This window comes from Theropithecus gelada, chromosome 5, assembly GCF_003255815.1.
Source record: "Theropithecus gelada isolate Dixy chromosome 5, Tgel_1.0, whole genome shotgun sequence".
Taxonomy (NCBI): Eukaryota; Metazoa; Chordata; class Mammalia; order Primates; family Cercopithecidae; genus Theropithecus; species Theropithecus gelada.
This window is the reverse complement of record NC_037672.1, coordinates 161,098,637-161,111,062: the sequence shown is the minus strand read 5'-3', so window position 1 is coordinate 161,111,062 and position 12,426 is coordinate 161,098,637. Positions and strand designations below refer to the sequence as shown.

General features: G+C 33.7%; 1 protein-coding gene across 1 annotated transcript in view; it reads left to right on the top strand.

Annotated features, from left to right (window-relative positions):
* Positions 1–12,426, top strand: part of MARCH1 (membrane associated ring-CH-type finger 1) — an 826,141-nt gene that overhangs the window by 261,352 nt on the left and 552,363 nt on the right. The window contains exon 2 of the mRNA XM_025386160.1: positions 660–734. The gene's annotated coding sequence lies outside the window, so the exon portion shown is untranslated. The remainder of the gene's footprint in view (positions 1–659; positions 735–12,426) is intronic.

Below are 12,426 nucleotides of genomic sequence, written 5' to 3'. Positions count from 1 at the left end.
CGTATGTCTTCTATTGGAGTGGATCCTAAAACAAGAGATAAAATAGTTGGCGTTGTTTTATACAGATGGATAATAGAGGTAGTGAAGTACATGACTTGCGGATATTTCCCCCGATGTACTGCTTAGATTTCATAAGGATCCAAAAGTGAAACTGTTGCTGATCCTTCAATCACCGCATCCTTTTATTCATCCTCATTATGTTCAAAACATTGAGGCAAATTCAGACTGTATTTTATCAAACAACTGGATCAAGTTGAAACCAGATATTCTAGTTTGACTTTTAAAATTTTGCCTCTGTCTTTGGAGAGGTTCCTGAGTGTCCTACATTGTTTGGCAGCACATAAATGGCACAAACAACCCTTCTTATCTTATGCCAGAAGAGATTATTTTGAAATTCTCTATTAGAAAGTAAAACTTCAGTTTATTTCTTATTATGAAGTATGTAGATATTTTGTAACCATATAGAAATCTATATAAATTCTTTCACATGATCTGAATATTGGCAGAAATGAAATTAAGAACAGTATTATATTATATTTTAAAGACTACTTATATAGGCCCCAAATTTCTACAACATTTGTGTCATCTTTCCATTAAAAAACCATAGTTTCCTTATGGTTATTTTTAAGCTTGGCCTTAACATTAATTTTTGTTTTCAGGAAATGTACCCCAAAAGAACTCTGAGAGAATATACTCAACTGTCCTGCTGTGATTAAACAAGACTGCTGTATTTTGTAAGTTCATCTATTTTTATCTTTATTCTTTAAATAAAGAACACTTTCTGCTGCAGAAAATCCCTTTTCTCATTTGGAATTAGAGTCTAATTTTGTTTTAATGGAAGGCTTAATTGATTTTATTTTTTTCAAACTTTGTTTTATCTTAGTTTTATTCAGTTTCAATGAATAATGAAAAGACATTTCTTTTTTAGATTAATTCTGTTTCCTTGTATCTATTGGGTAATATTTTAATGGCTTGTGATACGAATCTTATCATTTGGTAAAAGGGCAGTGCTATCAGTAATGCTGACTTGACCTTGGCAAATATATTGGTAATTTTAGTACCTCCATTTCAGTGAACAAATACATTTGGTTTTACCAGGTTTTATGAAAGTAGCTAAATACTGCCCATCTTTAGGATACAGAGTAATTTTATCTTGTTACTAATACTTAGATTATACATTCAAGGATTATCATATTCATCATGATGAGATATGCACTATATGATTTCGATGTATTAGGATATAACTTTTTTTTGCACTATATGATTTAGATGGATTAGAATATAACACTTATTTATTTCGCATGACCCAGAGCAACCAAAGGCTATTGTGTAGAAAATCATGAATGACATTAAATTGAATGTTTCCTAAATGTTCAAATTCATAATCCTTCTCAGTATCTCAAAGTTGAAATTTTGCTATTTCAGTTTCTGAAACACAATATAAAGCAAATAGATTTTCCCCTCCTTTACAAACTGCCTTCTGATATTGAGATAAAATAGTCCCTTTGCCCATAAGTAGTTTTCTATGACAGACACAGTAGGTTAAGAGACCTGTATTACAGGTTATTTATTTAGACACTTGCAGCTTTTTTTTTTTTTTTTTTTTGGCTTTTCCTTCAAGCAGATTTTTTTCACACCAGAAAAAATCATGGCTGTATCCCCTTATAGTAAATGAATGGAGGGATCAACTAGATGGAAAAAAGGGTCTAAATTTCTGAATTCAGTGGCATAATAGTCATTACAAGTGCCCTTCATCAGGGAATTTTTATTATCCTAGTATTTTGAACAACTTAAGTGCTGCGTATGGTAACATAAAGAACATACTTAAGAGTTAGAACAGATTTTAGAAACTTTTCCAGTAATTCCAAGGGCATAAATTAGTTCAAAAATATCTTGAAATTGGTGAAGAATCACATAAAAAGGGAAAACTTTGGAAAGACAAATTTTAACATATATTGTGAAGCAAAAATAAAGATTATGTAGGAGATTTACAAAAAATAATTATCTTGGCTGAGCACAGTGGCTCACGCCTGTAATCCCAGCACTTTGGGAAGCCAAGGCGGGTGGATCACGAGGTCAGGAGATCGAGACCATCCTGGCTAACACGGTGAAACCCCAGCTCTACTAAAAATACAAAAAATTAGCTGGGCATGGTGGCGGGCACCTGTAGTCCCAGCTACTCAGGAGGCTGAGGAAGGAGAATGGTGTGAACCCGGGAGGCGGAGCTTGCAGTGAGCCGAGATTGCGCCACGGCACTCCAGTCTGGGCCACAGAGCGAGACTCCATTTCAAATAATAATAATAATAATAATAATAATCATCTTAAACTTAAATGGTGCCCCAGTGGTTTCATTTTGTTTCAAATTCTACCATTTACATTATTATTTTTCCCCAAGGAAATAATCGAGTTTTTCCCGTAAAAGAAACCTCATTTAATAAAAATAATCAATTCTCAATTTTTAAAATAAGTAATCATTTAGCTACCTATGTATGTATCTCTTCAATTCCAATAGGTTTTTTTAAATTTTCAAATAACATTAAAACTTTCAACAATTTTACATTAATAGGAAACTTCTGTTGAATGTGTCCATATATCAGCTCCTAAGTGTGAACAATGGCAAAGAGATTTGGTGTTGCATATGACCTATGCAGTTCTATCAGGGGTGAATTTACATTTTCTTTTTCTTTTTCTTTTTTTTTTTGCTTTTACTTTAGGTTCAGGGGTAGGTGTGAAGATTTGTTATGTAGGGAAACTCTTGTCACAGGGATTTGTTGTATAGATCATTAGGATTTCACAACAAGTCTTCTGTTTCTTCTTTACTGCATTCACTCTCTACAGGTCTGAGAAACCCAAGTTGGTATCATGGAGGTGTTATTAGAGCTTAGATTAGTAAAATCCAGGAACGATTTTTAAAAGTCAAGAAGTGTTTTCTTGCTTTGGTCATGCTCTTCTTGATTACTCTGAATGCTTGTGGTTGTGTCAGTTAATGAAGAATCTGGAATATGTGGGAAAGGTGCAAGGATAAATACAAATTATGGTGAAGAATTCTCAGTAATCATGTCTCTGATAAAAAATTTAAGGAAATAGAATACTTGCATTTGAAAAGGAAAACATAGTGAGATAATTATTATTCTTCATGTACTGTATATGAAGAGATCTTATAGAAAAGGTGGCCAATTCTTTATTTTGTAATTATTTTTTAAAATGTATAGTAAACCTGGACTGTTATTAGTGTAGATTTTCAAGCTGTGAGAGTTTTTAAGCACAGGAATAACTGAAGATAGCACTTTGAAAATCCCTTCTTTTGAGAAACTTTTAAAGTAAAATAGATCTTATCTTGGACTGTCTGGGGGATGAAAGTGCTCATTAATCCAACATGAAATCTTTTACACCTAGGATTATATGATCAGAAATTAGTTACTGTTTCACATTCTGTAAATAGGTCATTTTTATCCCTTCAATCAACAGTGGCTTTGCTTTTCTGGAACCATACAGAGGAGAGAGTAACTGGTTTAACAAAGCATCTCACCCTCCACAATGGTCCCAGTCGAATAATTGTCCAGTTTTCAATGGAGAATTAGTACAGTTCTCTCTAAAGGTTTAAGAGATGATCAAAATAGACCCCCTGCTTTTGGAATGGGAATTGCTCTGGGAGCTCAACTAATTTCCTCTGGCTAGAATAGATTTAAACACATGTTTTAACAAACACGTTTTAAAAATCACAGCTATCTTATGCAGCCCATTATTTCCATTCTCTTAAGAGAGGATTATACTTCATAAGGTAATACCTATAAAAAGAGACTATTTTTCTTGTATTTTAAATAAGCAATTTTAGCTTAGAAATAATTCTACTTTCTGGTGATAATGCTAGTTATTTTATAGACTTTGTTTTTTCAGAAACTTTGTAGAGATAAAATTAACATTATATTTTTCCAAGTTTTTTTTTAATTTAAGAAATTCAATCAAATGAATATTTCTGCCAAAAACTGTGAGGAATAGAAGTGCAAAATATGACCACTGCTTCTAAATTGTTGTAATCTCATTGTGGAGAAAATTCATTTATATAAAAATTAAATGTGGGATTGCAGTTAGTTATAAGTGCAGACTATGTTATAAGTCTTGCTCTTTCACAACACCTTAAACTGATCCTTTGCATGTCATGTGTTTATTCAAAGGAATGTAGAAAAAAAAAATCAATGAATGAATGAAATGCTGCAGTCATTCAGAGAATAATGTGATTAAATTTTGAACATAACATACAGATAAAACTTAGTAAAAAATTGTTATTACAAATAGAATAAAATAAAAACAGCAGGCTTGACTTAGGAATTTACTTAGTATTGGGGGAATCTGCCCCCAATATTTCAACGTAGGTTCTTTCTATTTTCCCTAAGTGTCAGCCAGCTGAGAAATAGAAAGAGTACAGAGAGAGGAATTTTACAACTGGGCCTCTGGGGGTGACATCACATATCGGTAGTACCGTGATGCTCACCTGAGCTGCAAAACCAGCAGGTTTTTATTAAGGACTTGAAAAGGGGATGGGGTGTACGAACAGGGAGTAGGTCAAAAAAATCACATGCTTCAAAGGGCAAAAAAGAAGAAAAAAGATCACATGTTTCTGAGGCCAATAAAGGTCACACGGCAAAGGGCAAAGCAAAGATCACAAGGCAAAGGGCAAAATAAAAAACTCCTGATAAGTGTCTGTGTTCAGCTGTGCACATATTGTCTTGATAAACATCTTAAACCACAGAAAACAGGATTCGAGAGCAGAGAAACGGTCTGACCTCAAATTCACCAGGGTGGGGTTTTTTTCCCCACCCTAATAAGCCTGAGGGTACTGCAGGAGACAGGGGCATATTTCAGTTCTTGTCTCAACCTCATAAGACAGACACTCCCAGAGCAGCTGTTTGTATACCTCCCACCAAGGAATGCATTCCTTCCCCAGGGTATTAATTATTAATATTCCTTGCTGGGAAAAGAATTCAGCGATATCTTCCTTACTTCCACGTCCATTTATAGGCTTTCTGCAAGAATAAAAATATGGCTCTATTCTGCCCGACTCCACAGGCAGTCAGACCTCATGGTTGTCTTCCCTTGTTCCCTGAAAATCGCTGTTATTCTGTTCTTTTTCAATGTGCACTGATTTCATATTGTTCAAATAAACGTTTCACAATCAATTTGTACAATAGTGGTCCTGAGGTGACGTACATTCTCAGCTTACGTAGATAACAGGATTAAGAGATTAAAGTAAAGACAGGCATAAGAAATTATAAAAGTATTAATTTTGGGAACTGATAAATGTCCATATTAAAATGTAATCTTCACAATTTATGTTCAGAATTGCAGTAAAGACAGGCATAAGAAATTATAAAAGTATTAATTTTGGGAACTGATAAATGTCCATGAAATCTTCACAATTTATGTTTCTCTGCTGTGGCTCCAGCTGGTCCCTTTGTTCCAGGTCCCTGACTTCCACAACAACTTTGTATATAATGTTACATATCTGTTTTAAAGGTATTTAAATCCTCATCAGAGAGAATTTTATTAATAGTGGGGAGCAATGCTAAGGAGATAAGGTTGCTTTAAGCCACAAAAAGTCTTAATTCCATGTTAGGCAGCCTACACTTTGTTCAGTGGTAGGGATAGTAACAAGAGAGTTCGATGAAATGGTATTCTATCACTTTCTGATAAATTGATGTAAGAAAAAATGGTAAGAGAAATCAAAGATTATGTCAAACTTCAGACTCTGAATAACTGGAAAAATATGTAGTGAACTGATGCATGGAAATATAAAAATTAAGAAAGAGGATGGAGGAGGTGGAGGGGGTAGTTTGTGTGAATGAATCATGGAGTGATATTTTCCAATTTTTGAAATATCCTGAACTTATTTTCCATGGCTTCCCATTTTACAACTTTTAATCTCAAACCTATTCTCTTTTTTTGTATTATTGACATTTTGGTAGTAAAACAAATGGTTCATTTGTATTCTTTTTCTTTTTATACTGTTACTGCACTTCTAGATTATCTAAAAGTGAATTTTTAGGTGAATAAACAGGAGTCTTGGAATGTTGAGAGAAATAGAAATTAATATCTCAGGCCAGGCATGGTGACTCATGCCTATAAACAGAGCACTTTGAGGGACAGAGATGGGTGGATTATTTGAGCCCAGGAATTCGATATCAGCCTGGGCAACGTGGTGAAACCCTTTTTCTACTAAAGATACAAAAATTAGCAGAGCATGGTGGTACTTGCCTGTAGTTTCAGCTGCTTGGGATGCAGAGTGGGGAGGACTGCTTGAGCCCAAGATGCAGAGTTTGCAGTGAGACAAGATTAAACTACTGCACTATAATCTGAACAACAGAGTGAGACTCTGTCTTAAAAGTTAATAAGAAAATAAATTAATATCCCATAACCTATTTTAGACCTATTTTACCATTATGTCTTTTCAATATATCATTATATATGTTTAATGTTGTTAAATATTCAATTTTAAAATTGTGGTGATTGATAACAAAAATGTATACTGTGAGTCAAAAACCACTGATATGTGACAAATGGCACTAACTTGGGAAGTACAAAATTAGATAATTGTTCTATCAAAATAAAGCAAACATGTTGGAGAGAGCTATAGCATTTCAGCACATAGCTTTGTATTTGTTATACTCTCCTTGTCTAAAAGAAAGGATAGCAGTTCATCAAGAGAAATGTTTTTTTCCCTTAGGTTTTATGAAGATGCTGATGCATTTAAACAACATGATAGCCTGTATTCTCAATACAACTTTGTAAACTATAGGAATGGTCCTCTGCATATGGTTGTTTCTTGTATCAGCCTTTGATAGACACCTTGAACAAAATTTAAATGCAATTACTCTGGGAACCAAAGTGATTATGACAGCATTCTGATTATCTGAAAACACAGGGAAAAAGTCTGAAGAGTCTTAAGGAGTAAATGGTTGGCAGCTTATTCCTTAGACAATTATCTTGAATATCAACTGCCTCCAGCAGGCTTAAAATAGGAGTTTTAGGGCAGACAACTCATAAATGAGGTTTTAATGAGAATGTGAAAGGCAGGCATTTTTCATTCATGACTGAAAAAGCACCTCTATGCGTTAGATATCAACCATGTTGAAAACAAAGCCATTTCATTGTGAAAGTTGAAGGCTATGCCTTTGTTCATTTAGGCAACATGTATTCTTATTTAGCCTGGATTGCTGGTAATTCTACTTATCACCAGAAGTTGAGGTACCTGTGTGCAGGATTAAATTTGTTTTTGTCAGGAAGGAACTCTAAATGTTTAAATGAATGCTAAAAGGCCATCTAAAAGTTGGATATGTCTATGAGAAGATTTGGACAGGTCTTGGAGATATACCGCATACCATCAGAAGTAAAACCTTGAGTTGACTCTCTTAATTAGTTTGATACTTCATTGTAATTAATCTGCCAGGTGAACATGGTTACTAAATAGATTTATGCAAATTGTGCACATTTCTCTTGCTACTGTTTTAACCTATGTTCTACACTAGGTAGTTATGAAAGTTTCGTTATTTGGAATAAAGCTCTTAACCCCTCTAAAGAGGAAATGTTTGTTATATAACATGAGTTTGAATGAATAAGTGTAAAAATTAGAAGTCTTTAAAAGGAAAATTCAGTTTCTTTTCAGTTAGAGACATTCATGTATGGAATAGAGATCAATACAGAGACCATCAGTTACCAAAATGACAGAATGTTATTTATTCCTTCTCATGAACTGTGGCAGTTTTCTTTCCTGATTAGAAGAGATACACTTATTTCTTCTTCCTTGTTCATAATTATTATCACTTGCAACTTTTGCACCTGTAATAGAAAATATAACAAAATTAAAAGTATTAGGTTCTCAATTTTCACAGCTTTTAAAAGCATTTATACATGTATTTTTGATATTATGACCTCAGAGAACAATATTAACAAAATTTTCCTTTTAATAATATATTTTAAAAGGTTTTTATAAAGGTGACGAACTCTCATTTGTTTTTCCAGCATAATTAACAACTGTGACTTTCTATTTCATTTGTTTTAACATTTGCACTAGTGAATTCACCTTTTGTCATGCTTTGAATTTGATATTGAAAAGAAGTTTTATGCTTCATTGCTTTCTAATATGCCTCAGGTAATCAGTCCTGTTACAGTAGCTTATATAATACTTATCTGAGGCAACAAAGGAGACTTTTCTAGGAAATAGAGTTTATCTCAAACTGATTTTTATTTCAGTGAGGTCATTATGAATATAATGGAAGATGTTTTGACAAAGAAATCTGTACAATTATAGAAAATGAAAAAGTATATAGATAGACATAGTATTTTTCCACATAACCTTAATCTCTGTAACATTGAAAGTGCTAACATTCTAACCTGCTCTTATTAAATAAGTGAAAATAACTCTCACAACTTTACATGGTAGCATGATTGCACATAAATATCAATCTGCTGAAATATCCTGACTTTTCCAGATTGTATCCCATTTTTGACATTCTCTGTGTCTCCTGTGGATTAAGCACCCCATACAAGTCAAACTGTTTATTTATGCAGCTGAGAAAACCGATTTCAATCATCCTGTTAAATTTTGCAGAGATTGTGAATCAAAACATTTTGGTGATAACATACACATGCATTTAACTGAGGTTCAATGATTTTCCACACAAATTCAACATTAACTGTATTTGAAATAATAAATCTGCAAAAGGTAATCTTTTCTGCTTTGCAATGGTAACAAAAATTATATGTTTTTCAGAGCCAATGGGGGAAAAATTGGAGCATTTACATGGCCCTTTTCTAAATTAGCATGAGCAGTTCCTCCGTATTTTTAATCTAAAGGCGAGACACTCATGTGTCTAAATGCATTACCAGTCATGTTGTTGGTCAGACAAGAGTTATGAATATAGATGATCGGCCCTTTAACCATTGCATAAAGACAGCCAAAATAACTTTCACATCACATTCAGGGCTCCTTGATCTGAGCACATCTCTCTTCTGTGACTAAATAGATCATGAAAAGATCTTCATTCTTTCTTAAAATAGTTGGGAATACATACCAATTTATTGGTGATGCTGCTGTATCACTTGCACTGTGACACACAAATCACACAGAGTTTTTAAAATACCAATCCTAGAATAAGACTGAAGTGTAAGGCTGAATGTCACAGCATGAAATAAGACTGAAGTACACCATGAACTCAACTAGAGTAGAATTAAACTATCTCCTTGAATTGAATCATGACATTTTAGGGCACCTCTTCAATAATTCCTCTTGTCTTTCGAAGTGAACACTTTCCAGTGATCTTGAATTTTTTGTTCTCTATTTCAGGGTTGTCTTCCTAACATACCTGTCCTGGAACCATTAGATTTAGGAAAAGCTGAACAAATATAGTGAAGGTAACCTACATATATTTACATAACCAGAAAATACCAGCCAACAATTACTTTAAAAATTAGAATAAACCTAGAATAAACATTAGCTAATGTCATGGCCTTATGATTAGTATTATGATAATCTGAAATTTTGTTTTAGATGGGAGTGAAGTGGGAAAGAGCAAGTGGTAAGCTGCAAGCATGAGCTGAAATGAACCAAATGGGTTGTAACTCATGTCAGCTCTCACTTATCACTGCTTTCTACCTTGATTATAGAGCTGTCCCACGGTACAATCTAGTGCCCATGATCACAGAGCTAAACACTTGTCTAGCCAGGAGAAGCTGAAGGGGTCACAGGAAATAGTGTAATAGTGGCAAGTCCAGGTTCTGTCACTACATGAAGCCAGCCAGAAGATAAACTGCGAAGGTATGACCTACACAGGCAGTGGTTGACCCTGCCCAGCCTTCCAAATAAAAGGGAATATGGATGTTGCTTCACTTGTTCCCTCAAATTTCACAAAATATATGTGGCCCAACCTGCCTGAATCAGACAGGGAAGAAGATTCTGGAAAATGTAATTGATCCTAGCCCAGTTGACCCATTAAAGAATCACCACAGTGCCATAAGTCCATTTGGAAGTCTGGTCAAGTTTATACATTCCCTCTCAGAATGTTTGTTAATATTTTTAATACATATTCTTAAATATAGAGCATTACCCAAGAAATCAATTATTGTGAAATAGAGATCAAAAACATGAGAAATCAAATTTGTGCCATAATAACAGGTAAACTTAAGAAGGTCTAGGCATATGTTTTAATAATAATAGTAATTTTGAAACTCTAATGAGTATAAATCATAGTTTATGATATCTATAATATCCAAAATATGATATGAAATAATTTCTCAACTGAAAATTTCAAAGATATTGCTAATATTATTGTGGTTTGCTGACTAGTCATAATTTAAGGATTCAAGAGATGATCAGTTTCAGTTAGAGATTAATGACATCATCTGAATTCTATTCATGGAACCCATAGATAGGATCTGTAAATCCCAGGATAGAAGCTCTCCCTTGGTGTCACAGTCTTTCTTAGTGAAATATATTTACCAAGATCTTTAAAATATGCTTATTTTAGGCAGTAAGTTCAAAAAACATGAGGCCTAGATGCTGTGTTGTGAGACTTGCATTACGTACTAAATGATGTCTATAGTATACCAAGCCTTACATTATTTTTTTACATGTCTACAGTTTTTAAAGTCTTAATTATAGTGAACAGCTTTTCTGTACTTCTCTATGAAAAGTAAAATGAACATTACCAAAAGAATTGGCAGTGCTAAATTGTTAGTAGGCTCCCTGGGGTTTTCCCTCTTGCTGTAAAGGCTTCAGTGATTTCTTCATGGTTTACTAAAACAGCACCATTTAAGCTTCTGAGCATCAGTCACTAAATGTTTTCAAATAAATTTCTTTCAATTTATATGATACTTATGCCTAAAAAATGATAATGCACAGTTTATTAAATGGATATTGTCATATGGGTACAAGGTGAATTAATCTTAAATGTTAGTATAGAATAACACATTTCTATTACATTCTGTTTTTGTGTTTTCTCTAACTTTGGTTCCTTTTACTTTATGCTCACCTTCTTTGTTCTTGCGTATTCCTTACAAAGAGAAGGACTCTGGAGGCACACTTTATTTATTTATTTTTTTATTTTAGATACAGGAAATACTTGTGCAGGTCTGTTACAAGGGTGTGTTTCATAGTGCTGAGGTTTGGGTTTTTATTGATTCCATCACCCAGATAATGAACATAGTACCCAATAGGAAGTTTTTCAGCCCTCTCCCTCCTTCCTCTCTTCCTTCTTTTGGAGACTTCAGTGTCTATGGTTCCCAATTTTATGTCCACAGGAACCCAAGATTTAGCTTCCATTTATAAGTGGGAATTTGCAATATTTGGTTTTCAATTTCTGTGTTAGTTTGCTTAGGATAATGACTTCTGGCTGCATCCATATTGCTGCAGAGGATATGATTTCATTAAGGCTGCATAGTATTCCACAATATATATGTGTCACATTTTCTTTAGGTAATCCACCATTGATGGGCACCAATTGATGATTTCATGTCTTTGCTATTGTGAATAGTGCAGCAATGAACATATGAGTGCAAGTGTCTTTTTGGTAGAACGATTTATTTCCCTTTGGGTATATACCCAGTAATGGGATTGCTGGGTTAAATGGTAGTTCTATTTTTTGTTCTTTAAGAAATTTTCATACCACCTTCCACAGTGTATTAACATAAGACACTTTCCCAGCAGCACTGTATGAGCGTTCCCCTTTCTCCTCAGTCTCGTCAGTATCTGTTACTTTTTGACTTCTTAATCATAGCTATTCTGACTGTGTGACATGGTATGTCATTGTGGTTTCAATTTACATTTCTCTGATGATTAGTGATGTTGATTTTTTTTTTTATGTTTGTTGGCTGCTTGTATGTCTTCTTTTGAGAAGTGTCTGTTCATGTCCTTGAGGCACAAATTTTAAATTTTAAAAGTTTAAATTTTTTAGTTGAGTTTTGGTTTTGCTTTACACTTTTAGAATACTTTCAGACATAGATATGAAAATTTGTTTTTCTTTCTACAGTAACAGATACAGTTCGTAATGAAACTATAATTAGTGATTATGGTTTATTATAATTATATTATGCAATAGCATCAAAAATCACTTAAATATACGTCATTTTATTTCATACTCTTGACACCATAAATGCTGAGAAGGCAATTTTCATTTTATGGACAAAAATCATCAATCAAAATGAGTGAAAATGACTTAACTAAGGTTGTGTGTGGGGGGGGGTGTGTGTGTTTGTGTCAAATATAGCAAACACATTTACCACTTCTCAGGCATTTGTTTCTTTTTTCAACTGTATTACCTCATTTATCCTCACAATCGCACTAGTCATATGTACTATTACTATGCTAATTTTACAAATGAGTAAACTGAGGTACTAAGGTTAAGTAACTATCTGAAGTTCTGATGCTATGGAGTG